General features: G+C 35.2%; 1 pseudogene; it reads left to right on the top strand.

The window, feature by feature from the left end:
• Nucleotides 1–2,875: 2,875 nt before the first annotated feature.
• Nucleotides 2,876–5,496, top strand: LOC126585113 (uncharacterized; annotated as a pseudogene).
• The last annotated feature ends 13,077 nt before the right edge of the window (nucleotides 5,497–18,573 follow it).

Below are 18,573 nucleotides of genomic sequence, written 5' to 3'. Positions count from 1 at the left end.
CTGCAACGCCTACCTCCTATGGGTATTCAACATCTCTTGCCACCCGATGTAGTGAAACCAATCATGTTGTTGTCCAGTTTTTTTCGCAATTGACGTTAAGAACATTACGAAGAACGGACGTTAATCAGTTGCACCATGACATTGTGCAAGTTCTATGCAAGTTTGAGATGATATTTCCTCCAGCCTTCTTCATAAGTATGATACACGTGATGGTTCACTTACCAGATGAGGCATTGCTTGCTGGACCAGTCAACTTTCGATGGATGTATCCAATAGAAAGGTATATATTCCTCGTTTTTTTATTAATCGATATTAAATATATTACGATTAGTAATATGTTTCTCGTATCATTTTCTTTTGGCAGGCTTCTCGGAGACTTGAAGAAAAGAGTACGAAACAAAGCAAAGCCTAAATGATCCATTATACAAGCTTGGGTGTCATATGAGGCACTTACATTTTATGGAATGTATTTAAAAGATGTTGAGACAACTTTCAATCGTCCTCCTCGCAATAATGACGGGGGTGTAAGAAAGGAGAAACTTTCAGTTTTTGCCCAGGTCGCTCGACCATTCGGAGATCCGATTTGTGGCGAGTCGTTTTCCAAGAAGGACATGGATGTAGTACATTGGTTCGTACTCAACAATTGTGACGAGACACTGTCACACCTAGACGAGCATGAAAATATGATGAAGCAGACACATCCTTCACATTTATATGCTAAGAAACACCGTGAATTGTTTCCGCAGTGGTTTCTCGAATATGTAAGTTTGAAGTGTTTTGTATTGGACATATATATTGTACCAATTAAGTTGCTCGAACTAACAAATTTAAATGTTTGTCTAATATTAGGTGAATCAATTGAAAGCATCGAATTCCCCCGCGTACAGTGAAGAGTTATATAACTTAGCGTTTAGACCAATTCGCGTTGAATTGTAGTTAGGTTGCCATGTCAACGGCGTCAAGTTCTTTGCGGGTGCATGAGATGACAAGTTGTGTACACGAAACAGCGGTGTTCATGTCCCCGAAGGAGGTGAAAGTACAAACATTGAATTCTATGGCAAACTAACAAGTGTCGTGCAATTGCTTTATAAAGACACGTGCCAAGTGATCCTATTTAAGTGTCGATGGTTTGATACACACCCAAATAGGCATGGAAGTGTGAAAACATGTCATGGATTACTATCAGTAAACACTACCAAAACTTGGTACGATGACGACCCTTACATATTAGCAACCATGGCAAAACAAATTGTGTATCTAGATGACCCTAAATCTGGGAAGGGTTGGAAAGTTGTTCAGAAGATGGATCATAGGAACGTGTATGTATGCTATACCAGAATAAGACCGTACTAACGACGACATCAACAATGTTGCTGACCAATGTCTTGAATCTTTCATGGAAAGTGGTGCGGAAACACTCCGAGATACTAATCTTATCCAAGAACCATTTCAGATAGATGGAGTATCTTTAATCGAAATACTGATTCAGTCCATCACGATTGACCTCGGTAATATTCCACGATACGATGGTCCAGTGTGCACAAACGACGATGGTGACGTACCTATCGATGATAAGGAATGGGACACTGAAAATGATGATAGCGACGAAAGTGAAAGTTATTATAGTTCGGATTATGATTAAGGCAATTTATTTGTAATTTTTTTGTAAAACACATGAAATGTTTAATGCATTATATAGAGTGATGGAAAAAATGGTATGAATGATTCCCATTTTATATGTGAATTACTTTGTAAATAAAGTTGTTTTGTTTGTATTTTATAATAAATTGCAAACAAAATGAAACCAAAAAAAAAAAAAAAAAACCAATTTAAAACACAATTGCGCAACGCATAAAATTTGTTTGGTTGCGCAAATATACTTTGCGCGACGAAATATATGCATTCATCACCCACGTGTCTGAAAATTCAATTAAAGTGCTTTTTTCGCGGAAATTTTAAAAAACTTGCGCAACGAATCAATATATTTCGTCTCGCAAAGTATATTTGCGTTGCGCAACGAAATATATTGATTTGTCGTGCAACTGTCTAAAAATTCAAATAAAGCGCTTTTTTTTCGTTGAAATTTTAAAAAATTTGCGCGACGAAATATATTGATTCGTCGCACAACTGTCTAAAAATTCAAATAAAGCGTTTTTTTTTTTGCGGAAATTTTAAAAAACTTGCGCAACAATTGTTTAGCCTTGCGAGACGAACACTCCGTCGCGTAATATTCTATATTATTAACTCATGCGTCTCGTTCCTCCTTTACTTCCCTCTTTTTCCTTTTTTCCCCACGCGATACCCTCTCTTTCCTTCCTCTCTATCTTCGTCTGTCTCTCCTTCACTCACTTCGTCTCTCCATCCCTCTCTTAGTCCATCGCCTCTTTTTCTCCAACAGGTAATTTCTTTTTCAGTTTTTAGTTTCAATTTTGTTTATTGACTGGGGGTTAGAATTAGGGTTTTTATTTTTTTCAAATTGGGGGCGATGGGGTTAGATTTAGGGTTCGTAAATTGGAGGTTGCATTTAGGTTCTTAAATTAGAGTTTTTAGGGTTCTTAATCGGGCTTAGATTTAGGTCTTAACTTAGGGGAACAATTTTGGGCAGTGAGGTTAGATTAGGTTTTCTTAAATTGGGGGTTAGATTTAGGGTGCTTCATTGGGGGTTAGATTAGGGTTCTTAAATTAGGGGTTTTTTAATTTCAAGTACAGGGGTTCAAACTAGGGGTTTTCTAATTTAAGTACAGCGTTCTTAAATTAAGGATTTGCATTGTTGACTGCCACGATTTGTTGATATATAATGGGGTATTACCCTTTGTTGTTGCCTTATTAATATGATAGACTCGATTGTGTTGCTTGTTGAATTCGGCCTCCCAATTTTGAAGTTACATTTACGTTTTGATATTAATCTTTCTTTTTTGCACAGTAATTTGAATTCCTCCATTATAGTTTAGATTATATATATATATATATAGTAGATTTTCATGAGAGGTATTAGCAAACTTCTTTTGCTGCAAATCGCAGAGCACATGAACTTTGTTATGATGGGAATGTTTCAATTATTTTCATATTTCTACATCTCCAAATCATTGAATCTTCCCATATGCATTCAGAAAATGCTTTTGACCAGCCAATGGACTGGAATTCCCATATGTTTATTTGAGTTAACAAGTTAATTTGAAATCAAATCAACAATTAGCAATCCTTTTGTAGCCATTGAAGTTGTTAGCATGTGAAAACAGAATCAAAATCTTTGGGTACTAAACAAATTGATTGCCAATTTTGTAGATGTCTCACCTCATTAGAACCCGGAGACCGATGACTTCTACACCTAGTTCGACGACTATACCTACTACTGCCGCCACTGCTCTGGTAGAGATGGACCATAGGCCGATCAATCCAATTCACTCAGATGGTCATCCAGTCCCACAGGCGTAGGCATCGTCGACTTCTTCGGTGGCGTTACCTATTAGCGCCAGACGAACTCACCGACGCCCCCGCACTGTGGACCAGATGTCGCCATTGGGATCCACAACCGATGCCTCTGATACACGACCAGGTATACTATCCTAATTCACTCCCTCATTCCCTTGTTTACTAAGTTTTTTTATTTTAGGTTCAATTTGTTATGTCATGTAAGGATTAAAAAGTTTTCATCGTTCCGAACCTTCTATTAAACTATTGTGATCATTGTGTTGGATATGTATATTGTTTATGTTATTTTCAGGATTTTGGGAAATGTTTTAATTATAGGGGAGGTTATGCCGAAATTTTAGTAGGATTTGTTATTAGTTATGGGTTAATGATTTTTTTTTCATCTCTTTGCAACGAAAAAAAACACCCGAGGACCTTGTCGGCAATTAAAGACGAGGAAGGTCACCCAGGCGACCAACAGTCGTATCCCAATCGGAGATGATGAGCGACATCGGGCAGCACCAACGGCGGAGCAGCATAGTGCATTGGCCCACGACAATGGGCATGTCGTGCGGACCTTTTGCCCTATGCTGTGGAAGTCTTGGAAGGCGATGCCGGAGGAGACGAAAATTACGGTGTGCAATCAATTGTCCGTAAGTAGCATCACCTTTTTAATGCTTTTCATGTAAAATTTATATATTTATATGTATTACTGTCTTTTATTACTAATGCTTTCAAAATATTTGTTATATTGCAGACAAACTACAATTTGGAGCACATGGACGAGGACAAGTTTGCGTATGTCAATCGGCTCTTCTCCAAACGCTACAAGCAGTGGAACAGTGACCTGCACCAATGGTTCCAAAAGTTTGATGATCCGCAGGTCGCTCTTAAGGAGGGATGTCCGAAGGAGTTGGAGGACCGACAAGATAGTTAGGTTTGGCTTTGCGGTCATTTTAAGGACCCGACATATGTGGTGCGTTTTTAATGACGACTTCTTTCATTTTACTTTTTTATTTTTTTAATAATGTTTATTATTAATTTTTTTAATTTTCTTTAACTATTACAACTAATAAGTTTATTTTTTGTATAATAGAAGAAGGCGAAGGCGAACAAGATCAATCGAGAAAAGAAGACTCTTCTCCACCATTCGGGTTCGAGGCCTTTCTCCTATAGGATGGAGGCGCGACGGAAGGTATATATTACAACTTTCATTTCTAATTTTAAAATGTCGCTAATAATTTTTTTTTGTACTAACATTTTTCTTATCTTTTTCGATTTTAGGAAGGTTCACAATTTTTGAAGATTGACGTCTTTGCTAACGTTTATGTTCGGCCTGGGAATGAGTTGACCTAGTCCCTTCATGTAAGTAATTTCTTATGCATTAAACATTTATACTAATTCTTTCAAATTGTTTTCTATTAATAATCCATGTTTTTTTCACAGGAAACTATGGTGGAGAAGCGACAGGTGGTGCTTCAAGAGTCCACCTCCCACCTTCCCTCAGACACGCCGATCGAGTCTGTGGATCCCCCTGAAGATGCAGGGTTTCACATCGTCACAAAGACGTTGGACCAGACTTTCGATCGGAGGCCAGGGACATATTGTCGGGGGATGGGAAATGCCAGGCGTCGGGAAACTGGAGCCTCGTCATCCTCGCAGTTAAAGACCAAGGTTACGGCTTTGACGCAGGAAGTCGTTGGGCTGAGGAGTGAGCTAACATCATACAAGTCTCAAATGTCAATGCTTGTACAAGCCTTCAGTTCCTCTGGAATACATCTCCCCAGTTTTTCTACACCATCGCCCTCACAGCCCTTCCACACCGAGCAAGCACAGCAATCAGGCCCGTCGACCTCCGACCCCATCCCCAACCAGCAGCAAGATTACCAAGCACCTCCGAATGACATGCCTATAGATTTTGCCTCTTTATTTTCGTAGTTTTGTTCCTTTTTTTTTTAAACTTTATATTTGTACGTACATTTTTATTTATATTATAAACAAATAAAAATTATTCATTAATTTGCTTTTTTTTTTCTTTCTCATTAGTATGAAATATGTTTTTTTTTCCTTTTATTCTATTTTTTTTATTAAAAATTACACGTGCGCGATGACGAAATGTCGTCGCGCAAAATTAAGCGCGTCTTACTCTTCGTCGCGCATTACCACGCGCCTACTATAGATTTCGTCGCACAAAAAGTTTTGAGACAAATTACCCACAAATGCACTTGTACTCGTTTATATCGTACGACGAAAACCTTTGGCCGTATAACTTTCGCGCGAGGACTAGTAAAGCATCGCGCAATTGTTAAGACGCGCAACAAATTTGAAGATGTTCGTCGCGCAATGTCTTTTTTCACGAGCTTTGCGCGACAAAATATGCACGACGATTTTCTGGTCACCATAGTTTATGTGCGACCAAATAATTCTTTGCGTGACAAAATGTCCCTAGTCGCGCAAACTGTTTAATTTAGTAGTGAGTAGAATTAAAAGACGTAATTAGTCAATATTTATTTTCTGAAAATTCTAAATAGAAGACATGTCTTTTGGGTCAACACTATTAAGAATGGTTGTATATCTTCAACTAAAATGAAAAGACTCAATGAACGGGTGCTTTAATGTCTATAAATACCTATTGTGGCATAATGTTTCACACACAATTTCAGAAATTTGTTTCTACATTCCTTGCTCTCTTCTCTCTCCATCACATTCATAAAATTTCTTTCTAGTTATTTCTAAGGGAATATACTTCGGTTTTGCTAATCGAATATTTCATACTTTGTTGTATTCTAAAAGTGATTTGCCAAGAACCTTTTAGCAAACTCATTCGAGTGGGGGCAAATAACACTTTAAGGAAACGATTCAAGTAGTACATCAAAGTCATCCTTCGGATTATTCTCTATATTTCTACATTTACTCTAACAATCTTAAAGTGTTATTTTCATCATGGAGAACAAGTCTGATAACATGGCTTTGAAGATTATCAATCAAGATGTCCATAAGCTAGACAAATTTGATGGATCAAACTTCACTCGATGGAAGGACAATATGTGTTTCATGCTTACTATTCTAAACTTCATATATGTGCTGGACCCAAAATTGTAGCCTATTCGTGAACCAAGTAACAAAGATACGAACAAAATAGTTGCCGATCGAAAGAAGCATGAAGAAGATGAATTGGTACGTAAAGGACACATCTTGGGCACATTATTTGATCGCTTATATGACCTATACGCACACATTCAATCTCCAAAGGAAATTTGGGAAGCACTTAAACACAAGTACACAACGGAGAAAAGATGTACCGATAAATTTTTAATGTTTAAATATTATGAGTTCACTATGATTGATAACAAACCCATCCTAGACCAAGTTCATAAATTATTGGTCTTGGTCTCAAAGCTTCGTGGACTTAAAATAGTTATTCCGGATCCTATGATAGTTGGAGCTATTATGGCAAAATTACCCCAAACATGGAATAACTATAGAAAGAAACCTCTACGCATGGTGGAAGATATTACTTTGGAGGATTTGCAAAAGGGTATTCAAATTGAAGAGGAAACTTGAAATCGTGATAAGAATTTTGCAAATCAAGATTCCTCTAAAGATCATGGAAACAATTACAAAAAGAACTTCAAAGTTAAAATTGACAAAGGGAAGTTTAAGAAGATCAATTCCAACAAACAATCAAAAGAATGCACATGGTGTCTGCTACCATTGTGGAAAGAAAGACCATTACATTCGTGATTATAGACATAGGAAAGCCAGTGAGGAATATGCCAATAAGACCAATAATGCAAACATGGAGGAAAATTTTGGAATTGATAACATCGTTGCAATGTTTTGATTGCTTGCTTGTGTACACTTGGTTTGATTGCTTGCAATGATCATTATAATGATAAATGTGAAACATGTATTCAAGCCAAAATGACTAAGAAACCTTTTTCAACTGCTGAAAGAAAGACAAATTTATTAGACTTAATACATTCTGACATATGTGAATTTAATGGTGTTTGAACAAGAGGAGGAAAAAGATAATTTATCACACTTATAGATGATTGTTCTAAGTTCACTAATGTTTATTTATTGTCTAATATAGATGAAGCTTTTGAATGTTTTAAGCACTATAAGGCTGAAGTTGAAAACCAAAAAGGAATGAAAATTAAGTGCCTTCGTAGTGATAGAGGTGGTGAATATTTTTCACATGAATTTGAAATTTTTTGTGAAGAGCATGGTGTTGTGTTATACATCAAAGAACTACACCCTTTACACCACAACAAAATGGTTTGGCAGAAGAAAAAAAAAAAGGATACTTATTAAGATGATTAATGTTAATACTCCTAAATATTTATGGGGTGAAGCATTGTTTACTGCATGTCATATACACAATAGAATTACATCTATGAAGACACATGTGTCACCATATGAAATTTGGAAAGGAAGAAAACCAAATTTGTCATATTTGAGAGTATGGGGTTATGTATCTTTTTATAAGGCACTCGATCATAAGAGATCCAAGTTGGGTCCAAAAGGAATTAAAAGAATATTTATAGGATATGCAAAAAATTAAAAGGCATATAGGTTGCTTAATTTATACTCAAATACAATAGTTAAGTCTAGAGATGTCAAAGTTATAGAAAATAAATTCTATAATGACTACTCGATGCCTAAAAAAAAGAATGATCAAACACCTTTCTCTAATCCGGCTACTAGTCCTTCTCAATGTGAGAAAAGAAAAAAGTTTGAAACTGTTAATGAACTAAGGAAAAGCCAAAGAGTAAGAAAATAAATGACTCTAAGCCCTGATTTTATTTCGTCTCAAGCTATTGTATTTTTAGTCAAAGGAAATAGAAAAAGGTTCTTAAAAAATATCCATTTTGTTGAATATTGAGGATAATCCTAAAAGTCTAAGCGAAGCAATGACTTTAAGCGATGCAGCTTTTTGGAAATAGGCTATAGATGATGAATTTGAATCATTAATATCTAATCAGACATGGGTTTTAGTAGACTTTCCCCAAGGATCAAAAGCAATATGTTGTAAGTGGGTGTTTAGAAGAAAATACAATACAGACAGGTCTACTCAGACATTTAAAGTTAGGCTGGTTGCCAAGGGTTTTAAGTAGAAAAAAGGAATAGACTATTTCGATACATATGCACCAGTAGCTAGTTTCACATCAATTAGAATATTGTTTGTATTGTCATCTTTATATAATTTGTATGTGCATCAAATGGATGTGAAAACAGCATTTTTAAATGGTGATTTGGATGAAGAAGTCTACATGGAACAATCAGAAAGGTTTGTTCTCCCTGGAAATGAAAAGAAAGTTTGTAAATTAGTAAAGTCGTTATATGGATTGAAGCAATCACCAAAACAATGGCATGAAAATTTTGATTCTGTCATTTTATCATATGGTTTTAGACATAGCAATTCTGATAAATTCATATACTCTAAATTCACAAGTGATTATGGTGTTGTTATATGTTTATATGTCAATGACTTGCTAATTTTTTGTACAAACATAAAGGGTCTATCTAAAATTAAAAAGTATCTAAATTCAAAATTCAAGATGAAGGACTTGAATGAAGTAGATACTATCTTGAGAATTAAAGTAAAGAAGCATAGTAGGGGTTACGCTTTGTGTTAGTCACATTATATAACAAAATTGCTTCTTAAGTTTAAGCACAAATAAAAGAAACAAATACTGCTTATGACCCTAGTGAGACTTTGCTTAATAATTCTGGTAGGTCCGTTGCATAGCTTAAATTGTTGGAAATGTGCCCTAAAGCCAATCATATGATGATACTTTATGAACATTTCACATGTTAAACTAATCTAGTTTAATATAAAGGGTAAAGATTATTGTTTAAAGCCGTCTCATATAAATGTTATATGCTTAAACGATAAGTCCAAGGAATATGTAATTGGGAGAATGTAATCGAAAGAAGTTAGATTCATGAGACATTCTCTTTCGTATACATATCCTAAACGTTCCTGATCATAGAATTGTCAATTGGGCATTGACAGTTCGTTAAGATTAGTACGTGCTACGTCTTCTCTTAGGGAGAGTGACTGGTCTCGAGTCATTGGTGTGACTGACACCAAGACAAGCATGTAGGTGCTCAATAGAGAATGAGTCCACTGAACGTGATCAACAAGGAGTTCTCATACTCATGTTACATGAGAACTCATGGTTGGGATAATGCAAAGTAATCATTTGACCTGAGGCATCATAGTTGTCTTATGGTTAGGTCCTTAATCTTTGACTATGTCAAAGTCACTCAGTCAAAGGGTGTCCACGGCATAGTTGGGATTAAGCCACTTAGCCATGAAGGCAAGTGAATGCACAACAAGGGATCTCTAACCTTCAAACCGTTTGAGGGAAAATATTTTATGATATGATTAAGAATCTCTGGCCAGAGTATGAATGAGAATTAGGAAGTCATTCCAAATCACATTCAAGGTAATCATATAAGTAAAACAATCACATTGGATAGTAGACATGAATAAACTATCAAACCAAACAATGTGGTCAAGAGTATTGTATTGGAGAATAACCGTATTGCATTGTAATCCTAAACTGAATAGGTTCTCCACCTCTTCTGATTAGCTTGGGTAGCCATGATATACTGCTAGGTGCCACTCATGGTTTGTGGAAGCCCTAAAGATGTACAATCACTAAAGAGAGAATTGAAAGTATGTTTCAATTCACAATTGATTTGAAGAGTTCTAATCGCTCACTGCCTCGTTAAAAGGAACCTAATAGATCGTACACCGTGTAAGATAGAGATTGAAGAAACAACGTAGATGAGTAAGGATAATTAAATGGTTTAATTATTTATGGCTAGGATTAATTAATATGTTAATTAATCAAACGAATCAGTTCGTTTTAGCTTTTCAGTAATTATTCGACCTCAAGGCCCATTAGGCTTAGAACCGTCAAGCCCATTAACTTAAGTTGTATGACAACTTAATTATTAAAGAATCAAAAAGGCCTAAATAGCCCAAAGCCTTTAGAAGGCCGGCCATATTGTAACTGAATGGGTTTTGGTTCTTTTTGTCACTTAAGTGAAGTGACTATATAAAGGACTTTATAGCCAAAAGTTCATTAGGGGTTTCTAGAGAGAAAAGATGATAACACAAAGCTCTCTCTTCTCTTAGGAGGCCGGCCACCCTAGAGGAAAAATAGCTAGCAATCTTTCTTCCTCTAAGTCACTCATCTATTCCTTAATGCTCTCCTTGGTGTGGAGACCTATAAGTTCTCTATTTTGGGAACTTGGAGAATCCATTCCTTCATCCATCCAAGAAGTCATGGAGCCAAGAAGCAAAGTTCCTCCATCCACATCCATGGAGTCAAAGAGCAAGGATACTAAGGGAAAAAGGCTCTCACATGGGTGAATATCCTTTGCTAAGCAAAGAGGTGCTTCAAAGGTATAAAAGTTTCTCAACCCTTTTCTTTAAAATTTGAGTTGAGTTTTGGTTCACCACAATTACTAGGCCTTGAATTTCATGGGTAAAGTTTTGTTTTTGAGTGCATACAAGTATGATTCCACCTTTTAATTGTTAATTGCATGCATAGATGTTGTTCAAATGAACTAATTTTCACAAATATTTCTTTCATAAGTATGCTAGTGTAATCAGAAGTTTAATGTATGCTAGTGTAATCAAAAGTTTAATGTATGTCATGCATTGTATTAGGCCAGATATCGCATTTGCAGTAAGCAAGCTTTCTAGATACACTAGTCATCCAAGTACTGCTCATTGGAAAGCAATAAATAGAATTTTTTGTTATCTTAAAAAAACTATTAACCTGAGTCTAACTTATTATGAGTCTCCAGCAGTACTAAAAGGATATTCAGATGCAAGTTGGATAAAGTGCTAATGATAATAAGTCTACATCAAGGTGGATTTTTACAATTGCCAGAGGAGCAATTTCTTGGGCTTCGAAGAAGCAAACATGTATAGCACATTCAACTATGGAATCTAAATTTATAGTATTAGCAGCAGCAGGTAAAGGAGTCGAATGGATTAGAAATTTGTTATTGGAAATAGAGTTGTGGCCACAACCAATGCCATCAATTTCTTTATACTGTGATGGCAAGGCTACTTTGTCTAGAGCATACAATAAGGTATACGATGGAAATTCTAGACATATTAGCTTGAAACATGAATATGTCAAGCAATTAATAACTGATTGAGTTATTAATATTATTTATGTTAAATCAAGTAATAACTAGGCAGATCCACTAACGAAAGCAATTTCAAGAGCTTTGGTAGTTAGTATGTCTAGTGGAATGGAGTTAAAACCCTTTACTGAAAATTAGCCACCAATAATGGTAACCCGACTTTGTCTAGAACATCACTAGTTCAAAAGTTTAATGGGTAATAACAAGTTATTGATAAATGGTTGTGAAAGCACTGAAAGTTAATGTATATGGCTCATTCTAGGATGATCAGTGCAATACTGTTACGTTTAGGAGGATGAATTTTATATCTTAATGAGGTTATTTTTGTTATGTCTATAGTAGCAACGACATGGGAAGGAACCTCACCAATATGAACATAAGAAATGGTGCCGCTTTTACCAAGAGTTAGGTTTTCTCTTGTAAATGATCATGAAACCAGGATGAAGCACAAGGCTATAGTAGTGCTTAATTAGTTTAGAAATTTCTTTTAGGAAATAAGACATAGTCTTGTGTGTAATAATTCCGGTTTTAACATAAGAATAGTTTATTTAAATTTAAGTCACCATTCCATTTGTTATAACCTTGAATTATTTACACTAATTAAAGGTTTAATTCGAAAGAAACCTTTATTGTATGCATGATTACATTGGTCTGCTTGTGGTTAATTATAAAAAGAAAATTGTTATAATATTATTTACCATATTATTGAAATTGGGAAGGATTTTTAGAGATTTCAATAATATGTAATATATAGGATAAATTACACAAAACTACCTTAACTGTGGTTCAAACCACAATCTTATACCTCATGTTTTAAATATTGCAATATCATACCTTAACTTATGAATTCGTTGCAATGTCAGACCTCCGTTAAATTTTCTGTCAATTTGGCTGTTAAATGATGATGTGGCAAGAACGAGACCCATTCATCAACCAACTAGAATAAAAAAAACTAACTAAATTAATAATTTTTTATTTACAATTAAAATCAATTCAAAAAACAACTCTTATCGCCAAAAAAAAACACCTCTGAGCCGAAACCCACTCCCCCCCCCCCTTTTTCATCCCCAATCACCTGTTATCTCTTTCCTTCACCCTTAGACCATCTCCAACCGAAGGGTCCAAAGGGCCGAAAAACGCCCAAAAATCGTCTCCAACCGAAGGCTAGGCCAGAGGGCTCATGGGCCCCACGGAATCTGAAAGGGCCAAAGGGCTAGTCTAATCCAGCCAGCCCCAGGCTGGCCAGAAATCTCACCAATCCTGTTGGATATAACCGACAGGAATTCTAAGCCAAATTTCAAATGCAACAGCTATCTGACATCAGCTAACCGTTAGGGCTATCTGACATCAGCTAGCCGTTAGTTATCGTTGGATTTTTTTTTTTTGGGCCAAATTTTTTTTTTTTTTTTTACTTCTTAAAAATTCTCATTTTTTTCATATAAATACCTAAACCATTCATTGACCATTCCTCACAAATGTTTCACCATTTCAATTCTCATATTTTCTTACCTCTTTCAAAAATATTTCCTTCAATTCTTTCAAGAATTTTCAAATGGCCTCGTCTGCAATGAAAGGCAGGGCTTGGACCCGAAAAGAAGATGAAGCTCTTTGCAGGGCTTATAGATGGGTGTCGGAAGATAGTGTGAGGGAGAGTTCTCAAACAAGTGAAGGTGTTTGGACTCTTGTGTCCAAAAAATACTTAGATTTCTACGAAGGCACCACTTCATTGAATATCTGAAACCACGAGAGTTGTTCTTCAAGATGGAAGAAACATATTCACCCAAGTTTGAACAAATGGCATCAAGCACTGTTAGCAGCCGCAAGTAGACATAAAAGAGGCGCTAACTACTACGACGAAGTAAGTGTTTTCACAATTTATTTTAAATATTTAATATTACATTTAATTTCATGAATTACTTTCCTTTAATTTTTGTAAATATATTTAATTATATCATGAATTACTTTCCTTTAATTTTTGTAAATACATTTAATAATATTGCATTTAATTTCATAAATTAATTTCCTTTAAGTTTTGTAATTATATTTTCTGGGTACGCCAAGCGGAGGAATTGTATATGGAGGGCAGCTCAAAATCCTTTCAGTTTCACGGTTGTTGGGAAATTTGTAAAGATTGGGTGTTAAATTTAATTTGTAGTTTTTAAATATAAGTTGTTGTTTTTTTTAATTTAAGTTGTTGTAATTTTTAAATTTAAATAATAAATTATGTTTGGCCCTCAGTTGGAGACGATTTTTTGTGACATGGCTAAAACGAGCCATATGGCCCTTTGGCCCTTGGTCGGAGATGAAGACAAATATGACCATGTACTATTCATTAAAATATTAATATCTTGGAGGGTCAGAGGGTTCTCTAGCCCTCGTTTGGTTGGAGATGGTCTTAGTGCAGCCTCCCCATCCTCAATGAAAATTTATTTTGTTTCTATCCTGGGCAATGAAAAAAATCAAACATTCACAATATAAAAAAAAATTAATTTCCTTTCTCCCCCATTTTCGGAGCAACCAAACAAACCGAACCATATAACTTTTCCCAAAGTGGGATTCAAATCCCACAAAACTTTCATCGACATTGGACCAAAACACTAGACTATTTCTCTGCTCGACAAAATCAAGATTTAATTTTTAATTTAAACCCATGATGTTCTGGGGCGCAGATGAAGGAGAGAAGACGCGCAGACTACCTCACCGGAAAGATTTCATCCCCTGACTCCATCGAGTTCCTCCTCCTTCCCCAAAACGACGCCTTCCACTACTCCAATATCCCTACCGCCCTTGATTCCACCAGCAGCGGCAACCACAACAGCAACGACGAAGGTGATTACGCTGCTTATTATAAGGTTTTTAGGGATTTGAATTCAAAACCCTAACTGCCATGTAGTCCAGTCATCACTCATTGAGCTTAATGCAAGGTAAAAACCCTAAATTTTCATTGAGGATGAGGAGACTACTGCTGAGGGTTGAAGGGAGGGGATAATAGAGGATTGGGGATGCAAGTGAGTGGGATGTGCCTGCTAAGATTTGTTTTTTAATTGATTTCAATTGTAAATAAAAAAATAATTAATTTTTTATTCTAGTTGGCTGATGAGTGGGTCCCGTTCTTGCCACATCATCATTTAACAATCAAATTGATAGAAAATTTAACGGAGGTTTGACATTGTAACGAATTTATAAGTTAAGGTATGACATTGCAATGTTTAAAACATAAGGTATGAGATTGTAATTCGACCAATAGTTGATGTAGTTTTGTGTAATTTATCCTAATATATATTTATATTATATTATTTATTTAATATTTATGTGTAATAGATAAAAGGTGTTGCGGTGCACAGCAAGTGTACGGGCAGCAACCTCTACAAAAGATTGGGTGTCATTCAACCTTTTACGGTTGTATATTTTGTTGAATGGTTGCAAGTTTTGGTTAAAAGATATAATACTTATTCAAATTGTATGAGTAGAATTATAAGTGTAATTAGTTAATTTTTATATTCTAAAAATCGTAAATAGAAGACATGTCTTTTGGATTAACACTATTAAGAAGGGTTGTATATCTTCAACTAAAATGAAAGGACTCAATGAATGGGTGCTTTAATATCTATAAATACCTATTGTGGCATAATGTTCACACACAATTTCATAAATTTGTTTCTACATTCCTTGCTCTCTTCTCTCTATCACATTCATACAATTTCTTTCTAGTTATTTCTAAGGGAATATAATTCGGTTTTGCTAATCGAATATTTCATACTTTATTGTATCCTGAAAGTGATTTGCCAAGAACACTTTAGAAACTCATTCGAGTTGAGACAAATAACACTTTAAGGAAACGATTGATGTTGTACCTCAAAGTCATCATTCGAATTATTCTCTACATTTCTACGTTTACTCAACATTACTCATGTGAAAGAGTTGGGGTCTAAAGTGCAGGATATCATGTCTCTCCTATACTGCGTGTAATGGTGGGGCTCACCATGTAGCCAAATTTAGTTTATCCATTGATATTTTCTTTCTTGATTTTCTCCACGATGTCCTCTTGCAAGACTCTAGTTTTTCTTGAGTTTGATGTTGTAATGAAAGCTAGCGTAGTTTTTTTAATGAAACATCAGAGGCACAAGGAAATTTTTTTGATATAGAAAAGAAACGTTACAACTAGTCAGGGAGACAAAAACCTTATTCCTCATAATACAAAAAATTAGAAGGGAACATAAACTCCCCCTTCAAACTTGATGAAAAAGAATAAAAGAACAGAGGGGTGGAGGAGAGGGGGAGGGGGGAGATAGGAGCAAAAACACTCTAAAACTAAACTTAAATCCACAGTGAACTGTAATTGAGCGACAAGCTACTAACTATAACAAAAAAAGATTACTTTTTTATGGTTTTTCAAGAGAATTTTTCTAACCAACTAGGCTAAACCATAATGAAAAACAGACACAAAACTAAGAGCATCCAAAGAAATGGATGAAATCCGTAACATAGAGAATATACGAATCGACGCACAAGCGGTCAAATAAGAAAAGGTAATAGAAGGTGATTCCCTCCAATGCCTTAAAAATATGATGTTGGGATGAGACACTGCTAAAACTTTTTATCAGTACCTAATATTGTTGCTTTCGTGCCAAAGCCATCAAAATAAATTGCAAGTAACCAAGAACTAAAGTTTTCGAACAAACTTGGGAAATGATGAGACCAAAAAACCATAAAAAAAAAAAAAACATTTTCAGTGGACTGCCAGGAAAGCCTAATGCTTACCAAAAAGAATGAAAATTCATTTTCACAAAGCAACAGTTTGAGAACAATTAATGTAGAAGAAGCTGGTCACAAGATTCCCCAACAATGTGTTGGAAATTTAATAATAATATTATTATATATTAAATTCATTAATTGATTGGAAATGATAAGTTGAGCTTATTGGTAGAAAGATGTAGTTTTTGAAATGAAGAATTGCATATTTTGACTGTTCACGAATAGTTACATCCTTTCCAAAGAGATATTTCAAATTCTATAAATAGGGAAGCCCCATATAATCACTAACTAACTTTTCATTGTTTACATAATCATACATAGAGTGCATTAAATATTAGAGAGTCTCATTGAGTCCATATGAGAGAGTTTTCAACACAATCGTGATTCATAGGGCCTTGTGATTTGAAATGCTACTATTACAAGGACGTGATCGTTATATCTTAGGAGAAGCGCCGATCAACCATGAGCACCGTAGTAAGGCGTAAACTTGTCTTATAAGGACAGAGTGTCTAACACTTGCCTTGAATTTTCAAGTTTTTCTAATCCATTATTACTCATGTGCATGCATTACTTTGATATATAATTGCATCAATTATTTCTTAATTTTCTATGTGATATAATATAGCAATTAGATCCTATTTTTCCAACAAAATGCGACAAAAAGCACAATATAAAACTAAAACCACTCCTAGCGTTAAGTAAATCAGCAGTGAACAATTGTCATGACACGGTTTCCAAGCTACTAAACTCTTGCTTGGTTGAATAGATTGAAACACTAACCGATGATGAACTTGTCCAAACTAAAGCATCCTCCATATGCATAATCGACAATAGAATCTTTTGAATCTTTTCTTGAAGATGAGGAAACGAGAAAGTAAAGGCACTGGGGAGAGACCACTTTGAATCCTAAATAAAACATTAACTTTGGAATTCAAAGGAATTATGTCGACCTCACGAACATTAGAGAGCAAGGAGAATCCAAGCTAGTTATCATACAAAAAATAAATCTTATAACCATCACCAACACTCCATTAAAGAGAACTATAGAAAGAAAAGCCACATCAGTTAGAGCCCTAAACAAATCGAAGACCTCTTATAAGATTTTAGCATTTGAAAATTATCATTAAGAAATGTGTTAACCAAACCGAAGTCGGTGAGGAAGAGGATACTACATCCCAACATGTTTCAAGGAGGAAAGAACGGTTGGATTTAAAAAGATTTCGGATACCAAAATCACCTTTCTCTTTAACTTACAACAAGAACTCCAAGCTAGTAGAGGCACACCCTTTTTAAAGGATCACCAGACTAAAAAATTCCTAATCCATCTTTGAACCTCACGTAGTGAATTAGAAGGCCAACCATAAATTTGAAAACTATAACCAAGAGTCCGTGAATTACTGAATTACTAAGTTAGAGCCTCCCTGCTTGTGAAAACATTGAACCTTTTCAAGCCGACAACTTACCATAGATCTTATCAGCAATGGCTTGAAAGGAGGGCCTTTTGTGCTTTAACTTTTAGTTGCATGACCGCTATTATTCTTAATTGATTTATTTTCTCTCTAACAGTTTGTTTAACTGATAAAAAATGTAGTTTCTAGAGAAAAATATTTATTGCACTTATTAATACGGTGTTGCAAGTAAGGGACCTTGTGTTCAAATTTTATGAAAAAACAAGCTTAGACCAAGTTTTTCCCCTTACCCCTTATCGTAAATTTTAAAAAAAAAATGTTAAGTCTTCAATAGTTGGACTCAGGCTAACTGGCCCTCTAATTGCCTCTTGTTGTACGTGGATTAAGAACATTTGTAATTCAAATAATACATTAATAAGAAACGGATCATATGCATTACAGGAAATCAAGTATTACATACTGCAGGAGCAGCTTTATTGCAATATACCACAATATATATTTCCTTATTTTTGGCACAAACCTAAGAGGACAAAGGGGAGCGGAACAACTTCAAAGTCAAGTCCGGTTGAGTGCGGAAGTAAATACTCTTCATGACGCCGAGTCCTCCAGGTATACAAACAAATATAAATTAAAATAAAAGTTCAAAGACCCAATTAGCTTATTGAATTATGCTCATTATCCAATTCAATGGATGTATAAAGCATGAACCGTACACATCCTTCAATGTAATTTTCTTGTCAGCAGGTTCAAAGAAATATATTTTTTTGTTTTGTTGTAATTATCATATTTTGGATACAAAATGAATGTGACGTTATTG

This window comes from Malus sylvestris, chromosome 10, assembly GCF_916048215.2.
Source record: "Malus sylvestris chromosome 10, drMalSylv7.2, whole genome shotgun sequence".
Lineage (NCBI taxonomy): Eukaryota > Viridiplantae > Streptophyta > Magnoliopsida > Rosales > Rosaceae > Malus > Malus sylvestris.
This window is presented reverse-complemented; position numbering and strand designations above follow the sequence as displayed.